This window comes from Ostrea edulis, chromosome 5 (genome assembly GCF_947568905.1).
Source record: "Ostrea edulis chromosome 5, xbOstEdul1.1, whole genome shotgun sequence".
In the NCBI taxonomy this organism is placed as follows: Eukaryota; Metazoa; Mollusca; class Bivalvia; order Ostreida; family Ostreidae; genus Ostrea; species Ostrea edulis.
This window is the reverse complement of record NC_079168.1, coordinates 80,113,832-80,127,821: the sequence shown is the minus strand read 5'-3', so window position 1 is coordinate 80,127,821 and position 13,990 is coordinate 80,113,832.

Genomic DNA, 13,990 nt, shown 5'->3' with positions numbered 1-13,990 from the left:
ATTTTGAGCGCGATGCCCTAATCACTACGCCACGTAGGCCCCTTATTATATTTGAATATGTTTAACTACTCGGATACTGTTGTAACAATCTTTACTTGAGGATCAGTTCAGGATAAGACACGAGTAGTACTTAGAGAAGCTCAATCAGCAACAGCGCTGGCAGTATATTATTTTTGCCTTGGTTCGAATCCACCTCACGTCACACCTATATTCAACACTTTTTCATATGTTATATAATTACGAGTATATGTTCGTTCAATAATCTAGTTAAAAGTCATTAAGACCGGGTATATACCATTATAAAGATATGAAATATCATATAGAACTCAAAATACATAACAAAACCATGCACCCTGCTAGTACATCGTTGTAAGAGGTCTATCAAATATTTACGTATATGTCCACATACTAAAGCCATTTAAAAACAATCAATTACATTTACTTGGCCTTAGGTAACAATCTAGAACGATTATGGGTGAACTTTTTATAAAGACTAAATAATCCAGATCCGGACTAACAGGTTTTTTTCCTTTGTTACCCTGAATTTGAAACACTGTTGCTTATCATGCATACATGTATATGGGGCATTGCGGACTTTGTAGAGCCTGACACCTGTCACCCTGGGCTGTTGGACCCGTGGAAACAAAATTACTGACATTTCAATATACGCTAAGTGCTTTTCAAAAGAGTTGGTAGGACATATTTGTCCCCAAAGTTACTCATGTTTTGTAAATGCAGTAAAGTCAAACGATTTAATATTTCTTATTAAAACTAGGACATGGTTTTTATGTTTTTCACGTTAATGTCAATATTGAAATGAGAGAAAAAACAATGCCTGTATTGGCAAAACATTAATCTGAATCTGTCTCCTCTTGATTAATGTAAGTCATTCCTTAATCATCAGCGGGACCGGTCGCGGTAGCTTGGTGGTAAAGCACTTCATGACGGGGAATGTTGGGGGGGGGGGGGGGGGGTCGTGAGTTCTAGCATGTACTGTACCATCGTCACGTCAAACATTGCTCCTTCGTCAAACGCTCGGTATTTAGAAGTGCGAATCACGGGTCATTCGGACATGACCTTAAAACCGGGGGTCCCGAGTATTTAAGATAGTCTACATGTTGTCTTGTGATACAAAATATTGTCAGATTTGGAGCATGAAGTGTTAATGTTTAGCTTAGCCAAGTCGTGCTGTATGAATGCACATGTAGGAACTACAGAAGTGAAACTCGCCTACTGTTTTCATCGTGTTTAATAAAAATATGAAGTTTCAGATTGGAGAGAAAAATATCGTTTTCTAATGAACAACCGCAGAGAAAGATAATTAGTATTATCGGGTTTTTACCGCGATGTAAATCAATTACGAATACATACATATATATATTTCATGGAAATTGACATGACCATAGTGAAAAGTTTCAAATTTCAACACTTTGTTTCATTGACTATGAAGGTTCTGCTGTAGATCAGTATATAAGAGCACAGTGTCTATGAATACCATAGACATACGTTTTAGCAATTATAGTGCATGCACGAACTACTAGTATTTTTAATTTTTTATATCCGGATAAAGAATAAATTAATACAATATTTCAAACGAAACCACGATACCGTGGCAAAACTAAAATTATATCCAAATTTCAAGACTCCTCTCTCTGGTTAGTTAACGGATTGACAATACATCACGACTGTGCGTTTGAGTTCCACAATGTATTTAGTATTTTGCTCTGTGATTGCACACAATTATGAGTAATCAAATACGCAGTCCTTTTTTTTAAACAACAAGCAAACATGTAGCCCCGTTTGAAAAATGACTAATAAGAGCTCAACAAGTTCGGTTTCTATAATTGTCAAAACTTCTTGCATTCCTAAGCAAATAATGTAGTTTGAAATGTTGAAGCCTTGTTCCGTGTGTGGCAACAGCAATCTCAATAGTGTTCTCTTTGATAGAAATTGCCTCCACTACACCTTTAACAAAAGGAAAGGTGAAGATAACGAACATTGGTCAATCTCACAACTCCTATAAGCAATAGTAAATAGAGAATTGGGCAAACACGGACCCCTGGATATACCAAAGGTGGGATCAAGTGCATAGGAGGAGTAAGCATCTCCTAGATGCAACGTGAAGATAACGAATAGTGATCAATCTCATAACTCTTACAAGCAATACAAAATAGATAGTTGGGCAAACACGGACCCCTGGACACACCAGATAAAACGTCGATATATCTAAATGTCGAATATGAAGCCACAGCAAGAGATTGTTTTTTCTCAAACTTTTTGAATAAGAATATAAAAACAGGTCAACTAACAAAGGAACACAATTCGTGCCCATGGGAATTCCAAAAGATTGTTAGAAGACAACTGCCTCTCTTTGCAAATAGTTCTACTAAGTTGAGTGTAAAATAAATTATATCTTTTTAGGAAGATGTAAGTTAAAACATTGGTGATATTTCTTTGCAATATTCTTAATGCTCATCAAGGATTTCAAAGGAAAGCTAGAGACCCATGGACCATATCGCTCACCTGAGACACCTTGGTCCTGCTGTTGAGATTTTTCAAAGAAATGTTTTGAATTTCCATTCCCATGAAAAAAAATTGACCCCATATTGTGGCCCCAAATTTTACGACATCGTAGTAACCAAAACTGAATTCATACAACATGGGAATGCCTCAATTCCAATAGTACTTTGTGGTTGTTGGTTTTTTTTTGGAGAAGGTCATGGTCAGAGATGAAATGAAAGGTTTTGTCATAAGACATCTATATACAAAATATGAAAGCTCTACTTTAAATACATGTAGTTCTAGAGATATTGAATAGGTGAGGTTTTCTTAAAAGCAGGCTAAGATCAAGGTCATAGGGTAAAAACTTTTTCGATAGAAATCATTTCCCAAAGATTATCAAAAATCATATCACTCACCATTTAAAAGTATAAGCAAGGTTAAAATCTTAGACAAACAGACAGCCAGACACAAAAACAATGAGCCCCCAACTTTAGTCACAGAGTTATTTGAAAACCTTGAATTGATACAACTTGGAAACATTTGTATTTGGATATGATTTAGTGTGACCCTGTTACTCTTGAAAAGAAATTGTTTTAATTAATTTTCCTCATAATCCCATATACAACTTAAGGTATTCAATGCATAACAACCATATGTCATATCTAGTAAATGGATGGTGGGAATTTTGTAGTCATGGTGTCATTTTGAAGTGTTCATCAAATAAAGATAACCCACCATAGGAATTTTTGTTTACTGCTTGATTTATTCCACCTAGAATTTAACATTGAAGTCATATTTTCATTCAAATATCTTGGTAGAAAGTTACTTACACGTTCTCTTTATGACAATATAAAATAAAATTAATCATTTACCACACACATTTTTAGAAAATTTAAGTTTTCTTATTTTTACAAATGGCAGACAACTCTTCAAAAACAATCTCAAGTGCAAAAAGGTCGGCTTCTAATCATGTACCAGTCATGTGAATTTCATCTCCTTCACTTTCATCATTATTAAACATTTATGTTGATTTAAATCCTTCAAAATTGTTCATTATCCTTTCGTTATACAATGAATACCTTAAACCGTCTATTGTGGCTCCATCTTACCCCTGAATTGAACAAACTTTAATTTGAGCTTCCAGTAAAAGCTTGCATATTAACATGACAAACCATGACCCTGTTGTTGTTGGGATGAAGATATTTAAGGATGTTTCGTAAAATTTTGATCCCCTAAAGTTGCCACATTCTATCTCCAGGGGCCATGAGTTGAATAAACTAGACTCTGGACTGACTTGAGATGCTTGCACTTGCATATCAAATACATGTACAACTAATAATGACCCTGCTGTTCTTGACAAGAAAAAAATTCTATTTCTCATTTCCTATGTAAAATATTGATTCCCTTTTGTGTCCCCACCCTACTTTCGGGGGGGGGGGGGGCACAATTTGAACAAATGTGAATCTGCACTGGATGTTTGCATGCCAAAATGACTATTCATAGCCCTGTTGTTCTTTATAATATTTTCAAAGAGTTTTCCTATATACTTGCATGTTGTGGTCTCGCTCTACCCTCGGGGGCCATGACTTGAACAATCTTAGATCTACACTATGTCAGAAAGCTTTCGTGTGAATTTCAATTTTTCTGGCCCAGTGGCTCTTGAGAAGAATTTGTTTAAAGATTTTTCCTATAAATCCCATGCAAATCTTGGATCCTCTATTGTAGTCTCAACTTATTCCCATGAACTATGATTTGAACAAACTTGAATCTACACTATATTAGGAAGCTTTTATGCAAGTTTTAACTTTTCTATCCCAGTAGTTCTTCAGAGGGAAATGATCCCACCCTATTTTTACCTTTTCTTTATTATCTCAGGATTCAAGTGAGCATGTTCCTTCATTTCACCCCACAACACCAACATGCGTATCAAAATACCGTAATCAAGAATATCTGCTGTTAAACTGTGTTCTCACTGAATATTATATTGATAGAATGCAAGAACATAAATACAAGAACACCCAAATGACAGAATTTATCGATCATATAATAGTATAATGTGAAATTTCAACAAAACATTCTTACAAAATATATAAATTCCAAATACTGGAATTCAGGAGGTTAATATGATTTCTTCTCATTGATCTACTGCACAACCAAAAATCTCCTATGCAAACGTGCATAATCATTTTATTTATATAAAATTTCTTGAAAAACAAGTGACAATTCTTGTTACCCTTTACAAGACATTATAGCTGAAGGCGGTGTGAAAAACATCGTATTTGCAATTTTATATAGAATAAGATGGAGACTGGGTTTTTTTCGTTCAAAAGTTCAACTTTATTGGTAAAAACTCACTACCAACTCAAACGTCAAAACAATTTCAAGCGTCAAACGAGCCATCATCGTGTATCGGATATTAAATTGCCCAGAACATCACATTCTTATTTTATCGATTTAATGCCCAATCTTTAAAAGTTGTATGGGTCAACTTACCCCCTACACAACTGAATCAAGGGGGGAGGGGTTTACTGCTCAACCGGATGTCGATCATGCAGTTTTTTTCACAACTTTCGGTTGTGCAGTAGATCGATTGGTGTTCCTGTTACTATATCCCCTCTCGCTATGATCTCCGAGGGGATAATGAAGGTAATGAATTGTGATCAATCTCATAAATCCTATAAACGAATACAAAATTTAGGGTAGGGCAAATATACTAGTACACAAACTTCTGGAAACTCTTGATGAATCAGGAGCCTAAAAGGACTAAGCATCCCATTTTGACCGGTCGCTTTCGCCACGAGTCCTATATCTTAAGAAGGTAAACAGAGTAATCCGTACTCAATATCAGTACGTAAAGAACAGCAAAATGTTAAGTATGAAAAAAAGTCAGACAGTATTTGACATAATGGCAGTTTGTATTCAATAAAAGAGCAAGGGACATCAAACAGGTCTATATTCCCAATTATTTTTCCAATTTTAAAACATATTTTAAGTTCATTCCGTTATACATGTATTTCATTGAAAAAATATAGTAATTGGATTGTGCATAGTATCCATATACCTCATTCTGATTGTTGTAAAGAGTTATCCCTCTTTGATTCTGACTTATATTCCGGAAATCGATGTCACATACATAATGAAATTTATAAGTGGCCGCGCCAAAACACCAGGATGAAAATGAAAACAGAAAAATGGTAATAAAATAAGAAATATTTCCTTTAAATTTATTTCGTTCTTTTTTGTGTGACCATAGTGAAACTTTTTTAAAAAATGGATTTTTCCTTAATAACAAATGTTCTGGGTTTTCTTTTTTATCCGATGTAAACAGCAGACGATGTAAACAAAGTAATGCAACGCTGACTGGAAGTTACATAAGGAGGTAGATAACAACAAAAAAGAATATTAGATTTGATAAATTGAAAACGACTAACAACATTCAGTTATTAGTTTGTCGTGAACGTCTATGTTCAGTAAAATATCCAAATATGAAGCAGATATGGAATACCATATGGTGTCTTATTTCAGGATGACTTAGATACATGTATATGGAATCGACATTTGAATGAATTGTAGGTAGAAAAAAATATCGTAGATGTATCTGAATATCGAATTGACGACCACAGTAAGATATTACATCTTCTTATGTAAAAGCTTTTGAATAAATACTGCCTCATAAAAATACAAAAACAGGTCAGCTAATAAAGGAGCACAATTTGTGCCCATGGATATTCGTAACAGACTGTTGGAAGACCTTACCTCCAACGACATATATAACAATTATACATCTATTACCAGAACAATCAAACCACTCAAATTAAACGATCTTGGCATTAATTCCACATTTGATAAGCCTGATTATACTCCAACTTCCCTCTCAAAAGATGAAATTCTTGTTTCAGTTTTCAACACGTTTAACATCCCAGTCAATGGGACGGGTGAATATGAGTTACCGAATTTATACTTGAATCCTAATTTACAAACATAGATACATTGCTGGATACAATAAATGTTTTATCAAGTCCATATTTTTCTCCTCACGAAAATAACTGCTGTGAAAGAGAAACTTCAAACGTACGGTGCAACGACATATGCCAGGAGTAGTGTAAATCAAATGGGAATTCTAATTATTCTTAGTAATTGCTTTTCTCAAATCAACGTTTTAAAATGTATGATTTTTCAACTATTTCTACCACCATTCCTCACTATGCATCAAACCATATACTTTATGACATCTTAGAATTTTGCTTCGTCAATAGAAATGGGAAAAAAATATATCTTTCAAAAATTACTTTCTTAAACACCACTCTGATTCTGTGCACAGGTACTCTGAAGTTGATATTGAAAATATGCTGGAGTTCCTCATTGACAATATTTTCGTAATCTTTGGTGATCAGATCTTCAAACATTCTCTTCGAATTCCCATGGGCACGAATAGTGCTCCTTTATTAGCTGACCTGTTTTATATTCCTATAAAGCAGAATCCATTCAAACGTTTCTACATCAGATAAAAATCATCCTTTGGCCTTCAACTCAACATTTAGATATATCACATCTGCTTCGCACTTCGATACTTTATTGAACATAGATTTTAATAGCAAAGTAACAACTCAACTTTGTATGACAAACGGGATGATTTCAGCATCTCCATCGTCAACTTCCCATGTTTATGTATTCAATACAACAGAGCTTGCACTGTGTATGATTAGTTTTTCAATTGAAGCAGACTACTGACAAACAAGCAGATGTTACAGGGGTTTCAACAGTCTCGTTTAATATCAGGATTTCGCAAATTTTATGGTCGTTACAACGATCTAGTTTAACAATGTAACCTGTCATTGGGTCAACTGCTGTCTGACGTGTCTCATACCATATTGTTAGGTAATTCTTTACACAATGATCTTGAATACGGATTGCTTCGTTTACCTGATCAAGACACAGGGCTCACGAGGGATGTGACCGTCGACAGGGGATGCTTTTTCATCCGAGGTACCTGAACTCACATCTGGTATATCCAGGGGTACATGTTTGCCCTACTCTAGATTATGAGTTCTTTATAGAGTTAAGAGATTGATCACCGTTGGTTCTATTCACCTTTATAGGAGTTATGAGATTGATCACTACGTTATATTCAACTTTTCATTTGTAAAGTTAGTGAGGAAACACATAGCTCCATATGTAAACAGTAACCATACATATACATGTAGTCCTAAATAAATCATACATATACATGTAGTCCTAAATAAATCATACATATTCATGTAGTCCTAAATAAACCATACATATACATGTAGTCCTAAATAAATCATACATATACATGTAGTCCAAAATACACCATACATATACATGTAGTCCTAAATAAACCATACATATACATGTAGTCCTAAATAAATCATACATATACATGTAGTCCTAAATAAACCATTCAGATACATGTAGTCCTAAATAAACCAAATAAATCATACATATACATGTAGTCCTAAATAAACCATACATATACATGCAGTCCTAAATATATCATACATATACATGTAGTCCTAAATAAACCATTCATATACATGTAGTCCTAAATAAACCATTCAGATACATGTAGTCCTAAATAAACCATACACATACATGTAGTCTTAAATAAATCATACATATACATGTAGTCCTAAATACACCATACATATACATGTAGTCCTAAATAAACCAAATAAATCATACATATACATCTACTCCTAAATAAACCATACATATACATGTAGTCCTAAATAAACGAAATAAATCATACATATACATGTAGTCCTAAATAAACCAAATAAATCATACATATACATGTAGTCCTAAATAAACCATACATATACATGCAGTCCTAAATAAATCATACATATACATGTAGTCCTAAATAAACCATACATATACATGTAGTCCTAAATAAATCATACATATACATGTAGTCCTAAATAAACCCTAGATATATATGTAGTCCTAAATAAACCATACATATACATGTAGTCCTAAATAAACCATACATATACATGTAGTCCTAAATAAACCATACATATACATGTAGTCCTAAATAAACCATACATATATATGTAGTCGTAAAAAAACCCATACATATACATATAGCCCTAAATAAACCATACATATACATGTAGTCCTAAATAAACCATACATATACATGTAGTCCTAAATAAATCATACATATACATGTAGTCCTAAATAAACCATACATATACATGTAGTCCTAAATAAACCATACATATACATGTAGTCCTAAATAAACCATACATATATATGTAGTCGTAAAAAAAACCATACATATACATATAGCCCTAAATAAACCATACATATACATGTAGTCCTAAATAAACCAAATAAATCATACATATACATCTACTCCTAAATAAACCATACATATACATGTAGTCCTAAATAAACGAAATAAATCATACATATACATGTAGTCCTAAATAAACCAAATAAATCATACATATACATGTAGTCCTAAATAAACCATACATATACATGCAGTCCTAAATAAATCATACATATACATGTAGTCCTAAATAAACCATACATATACATGTAGTCCTAAATAAATCATACATATACATGTAGTCCTAAATAAACCATACATATACATGTAGTCCTAAATAAACCATAGATATACATGTAGTCCTAAATAAACCATACATATATATGTAGTCGTAAAAAAAACCATACATATACATATAGCCCTAAATAAACCATACATATACATGTAGTCCTAAATAAATGAAACATATACTTGTAGTCATAAATAAACCATACATCTACATGTAGTCCGAAATAAACCAAATAAATCATACATATACATGTAGCCCTAAGTAAACCATACATATACATGTAGTCCTAAATAAACCATACATATACATGTAGTCCTAAATAAATCATACATATACATGTAGTCCTAAATAAACCATACATATACATGTAGTCCTAAATAAACGAAATAAATCATACATATACATGTAGTCCTAAATAAACCAAATAAATCATACATATACATGTAGTCCTAAATAAACCATACATATACATGCAGTCCTAAATAAATCATACATATACATGTAGTCCTAAATAAACCATACATATACATGTAGTCCTAAATAAACCATACATATACATGTAGTCCTAAATAAACCATACATATACATGTAGTCCTAAATAAATCATACATATACATGTAGTCCTAAATAAACCATACATATACGTGTAGTCCTAAATAAATCATACACATACATATAGTTCTAAATAAATCATACATATACATGCAGTCCTAAATAAATCATACATATACATGTAGTCCTAAATAAACCATACATATACATGTAGTCCTAAATAAATCATACATATACATGTAGTCCTAAATAAACCATACATATACATGTAGTCCTAAATAAATCATACATATACATGTAGTCCTAAATAAACCATACATATACGTGTAGTCCTAAATAAATCATACACATACATGTAGTCCTAAATAAATCATACACATACATGTACATGTAGTCATAAATAAATCATAATATACATGTAGTCCTAAATAAATCATACATATACATGTAGTCCTAAATAACCAAATAAATCATACATATACATGTAGTCCTAAATAAACCATACATATACATGTAGTCCTAAATAAACCAAATAAATCATACATATACATGTACTCCTTAATAAACCAAATAAATCATACATATACATGTACTCCTAAATAAACCATACATATACATGTAGTCCTAAATAAACCAAATAAATCATACATATACATGTAGTCCTAAATAAATCATACATATACATGTAGTCCTAAATAAATCATACATATACATGTACTCCTAAATAAACCATACATATACGTTTACTCCTAAATAAACCAAATAAATCATACATATACATGTAGTCCTAAATAAACCAAATAAATCATACATATACATGTAGTCCTAAATAAACCAAATAAATCATATATATACATGTAGTCCTAAATAAACCAAATAAATCATACATATACATGTACTCCTAAATAAACCATACATATACATGTAGTCCTAAATAAACCAAATAAATCATACATATACATGTAGTCCTAAATAAATCATACATATACATGTAGTCCTAAATAAATCATACATATACATGTACTCCTAAATAAACCATACATATACGTTTACTCCTAAATAAACCAAATAAATCATACATATACATGTAGTCCTAAATAAACCAAATAAATCATACATATACATGTAGTCCTAAATAAACCAAATAAATCATATATATACATGTAGTCCTAAATAAACCAAATAAATCATACATATACATGTACTCCTAAATAAACCATACATATACATGTAGTCCTAAATAAACCAAATAAATCATACATATACATGTAGTCCTAAATAAATCATACATATACATGTTGTCCTAAATAAATCATACATATACATGTACTCCTAAATAAACCATACATATACATTTACTCCTAAATAAACCAAATAAATCATACATATACATGTTGTCCTAAATAAACCATACATATACATATAGTCCTAAATAAACCATACATATACATATAGTCCTAAATAAACCATAGATATACATGTAGTCCTAAATAAACCAAATAAATCATACATATACATGTAGAACTTATAGGGTACCAATTTTGATGCACCAGATGCTCATTTCGACAAATAATGTCTCTTCAGTGATGCTCAACCAAAATGTTTGAAATCCAAAATACATGTAGTCCTAAATAAATAATACATTTACATGTAGTCCTAAATAAATCATACATATACATGTAGTCCTAAATAAACCAAATAAATCATACATATACATCTACTCCTAAATAAACCAAATAAACCATACATATACATGTAGTCCTAAATAAACCATTCAGATACATGTAGTCCTAAATAAATCATACATATACATGTACTCCTAAATGCCCCATATATATACATGTAGTCCTAAATAAACCATACATATACATGTAGTCCTAAATAAATCATACATATACATGTAGTCGAAAATAAATCATACATATACATATAGTCTTAAATAAACCATACATATAATGTAGTCCTAAATAAACGAAATAAATCATACATATACATGTACTCCTAAATAAACCATACATATACATGTAGTCCTAAATAAACCAAATAAATCATACATATACATGTAGTCCTAAATAAATCATACATATACATGTAGTCCTAAATAAACCAAATAAATCATACATATACATGTAGTCCTAAATAAATCATACATATACATGTAGTCCTAAATAAACCATACATATACATGTAGTCCTAAATGAACCATACATATACATATAGTCCTAAATAAATCATACATATACATGTAGTCCTAAATAAACCAAATAAATCATACATATACATGTAGCCCTAAGTAAACCATACATATACATGTAGTCCTAAATAAACCATACATATACATGTAGTCCTAAATAAATCATACATATACATCTAGTCCTAAATAAATCATATATATATATGTAGTCGTAAAAAAACCCATACATATAGCCCTAAATAAACCATACATATACATGTAGTACTAAATAAATTAAACATATACTTGTAGTCATAAATAAATCATACATATACATGTAGTCCTAAATAAACCAAATAAATCATACATATACATGTAGTCCTAAATAAATCATACATATACATGTACTCCTAAATAAACCATATATATACATGTAGTCCTAAATAAATCATACATATACATGTAGTCCTAAATAAATCGTACATATACATGTAGTCCTAAATAAACCAAATAAATCATACATATACATGTAGTCCTAAATAAACCATACATATACATGTAGTCCTAAATAAATCATACATCTACATGTAGTCCTAAATAAACCAAATAAATCATACATATACATGTAGTCCTAAATAAACCATACATATACATGTAGTCCTAAATAAATCATACATATACATGTAGTCCTAAATAAATCATACATCTACATGTAGTCCTAAATAAACCAAATAAATCATACATATACATGTAGTCCTAAATAAATCATACATATACATGTAGTCCTAAATAAACCATACATATACATGTAGTCCTAAATAAATCATACATATACATGTAGTCCTAAATAAAGCATACATGTACATGTAGTCATAAATAAATCATAATATACATGTAGTCCTAAATAAATCATACATATACATGTAGTCCTAATTAAACCAAATAAATCATAGATATATATGTAGTCCTAAATAAACCATACATACACATGTAGTCCTAAATAAACCAAATAAATCATACATATACATGTAGTCCTAAATAAATCATACATATACATGTAGTCCTAAATAAACCATACATATACATGTAGTCCTAAATAAACCATATATATACATATAGTCCTAAATAAACCATACATATACATGTAGTCCTAAATTAATCATACATATATATGTAGTCGTAAAAAAACCCATACATATACATATAGCCCTAAATAAACCATACATATACATGTAGTCCTAAATAAATGAAACATATACTTGTAGTCATAAATAAACCATACATCTACATGTAGTCCTAAATAAACCAAATAAATCATACATAGACATGTAGCCCTAAGTAAACCATACATATACATGTAGTCCTAAATAAACCATACATATACATGTAGTCCTAAATAAACCATACATATACATGTAGTCCTAAATAAACCATACATATAGATGTAGTCCTAAATAAACCAAATAAATCATACATATACATGTAGTCCTAAATAAATCATACATATACATGTAGTCCTAAATAAATCATACATATACATGTAGACCTAAATAAATCATACATATACATGTAGTCCTAAATAAACCAAATAAATCATACATATACATGTAGTCCTAAATAAATCATACATATACATGTAGTCCTAAATAAACCAAATAAATCATACATATACATGTAGTCCTAAATAAACCATACATATACATGTAGTCCTAAATAAATCATACATATACATGTAGTCCGAAATAAATCATACATATACATGTAGTCCTAAATAAATCATACATATACATGTAGTCCTAAATAAATCATACATATACATGTAGTCCTAAATAAACCAAATAAATCATACATGTACATGTAGTCCTAAATAAACCATACATATACATGTAGTCCTAAATAAACCAAATATATCATACATATACAGGTAGTCCTCAATAAACCATACATATACATGTAGTCCTAAATAAATCATACATATACATATAGTTCTAAATAAATCATACATATACATGTACTCCTAAATGCACCATACATATACATGTAGTCCTAAATAAACCATACATATACATGTAGTCCTAAATAAACCATACATATACATGAAGTCCTAAATGCACCATAGATATACATGTAGTTCTAAATAAATCATACATATACATGTAGTCAAAAATAAATC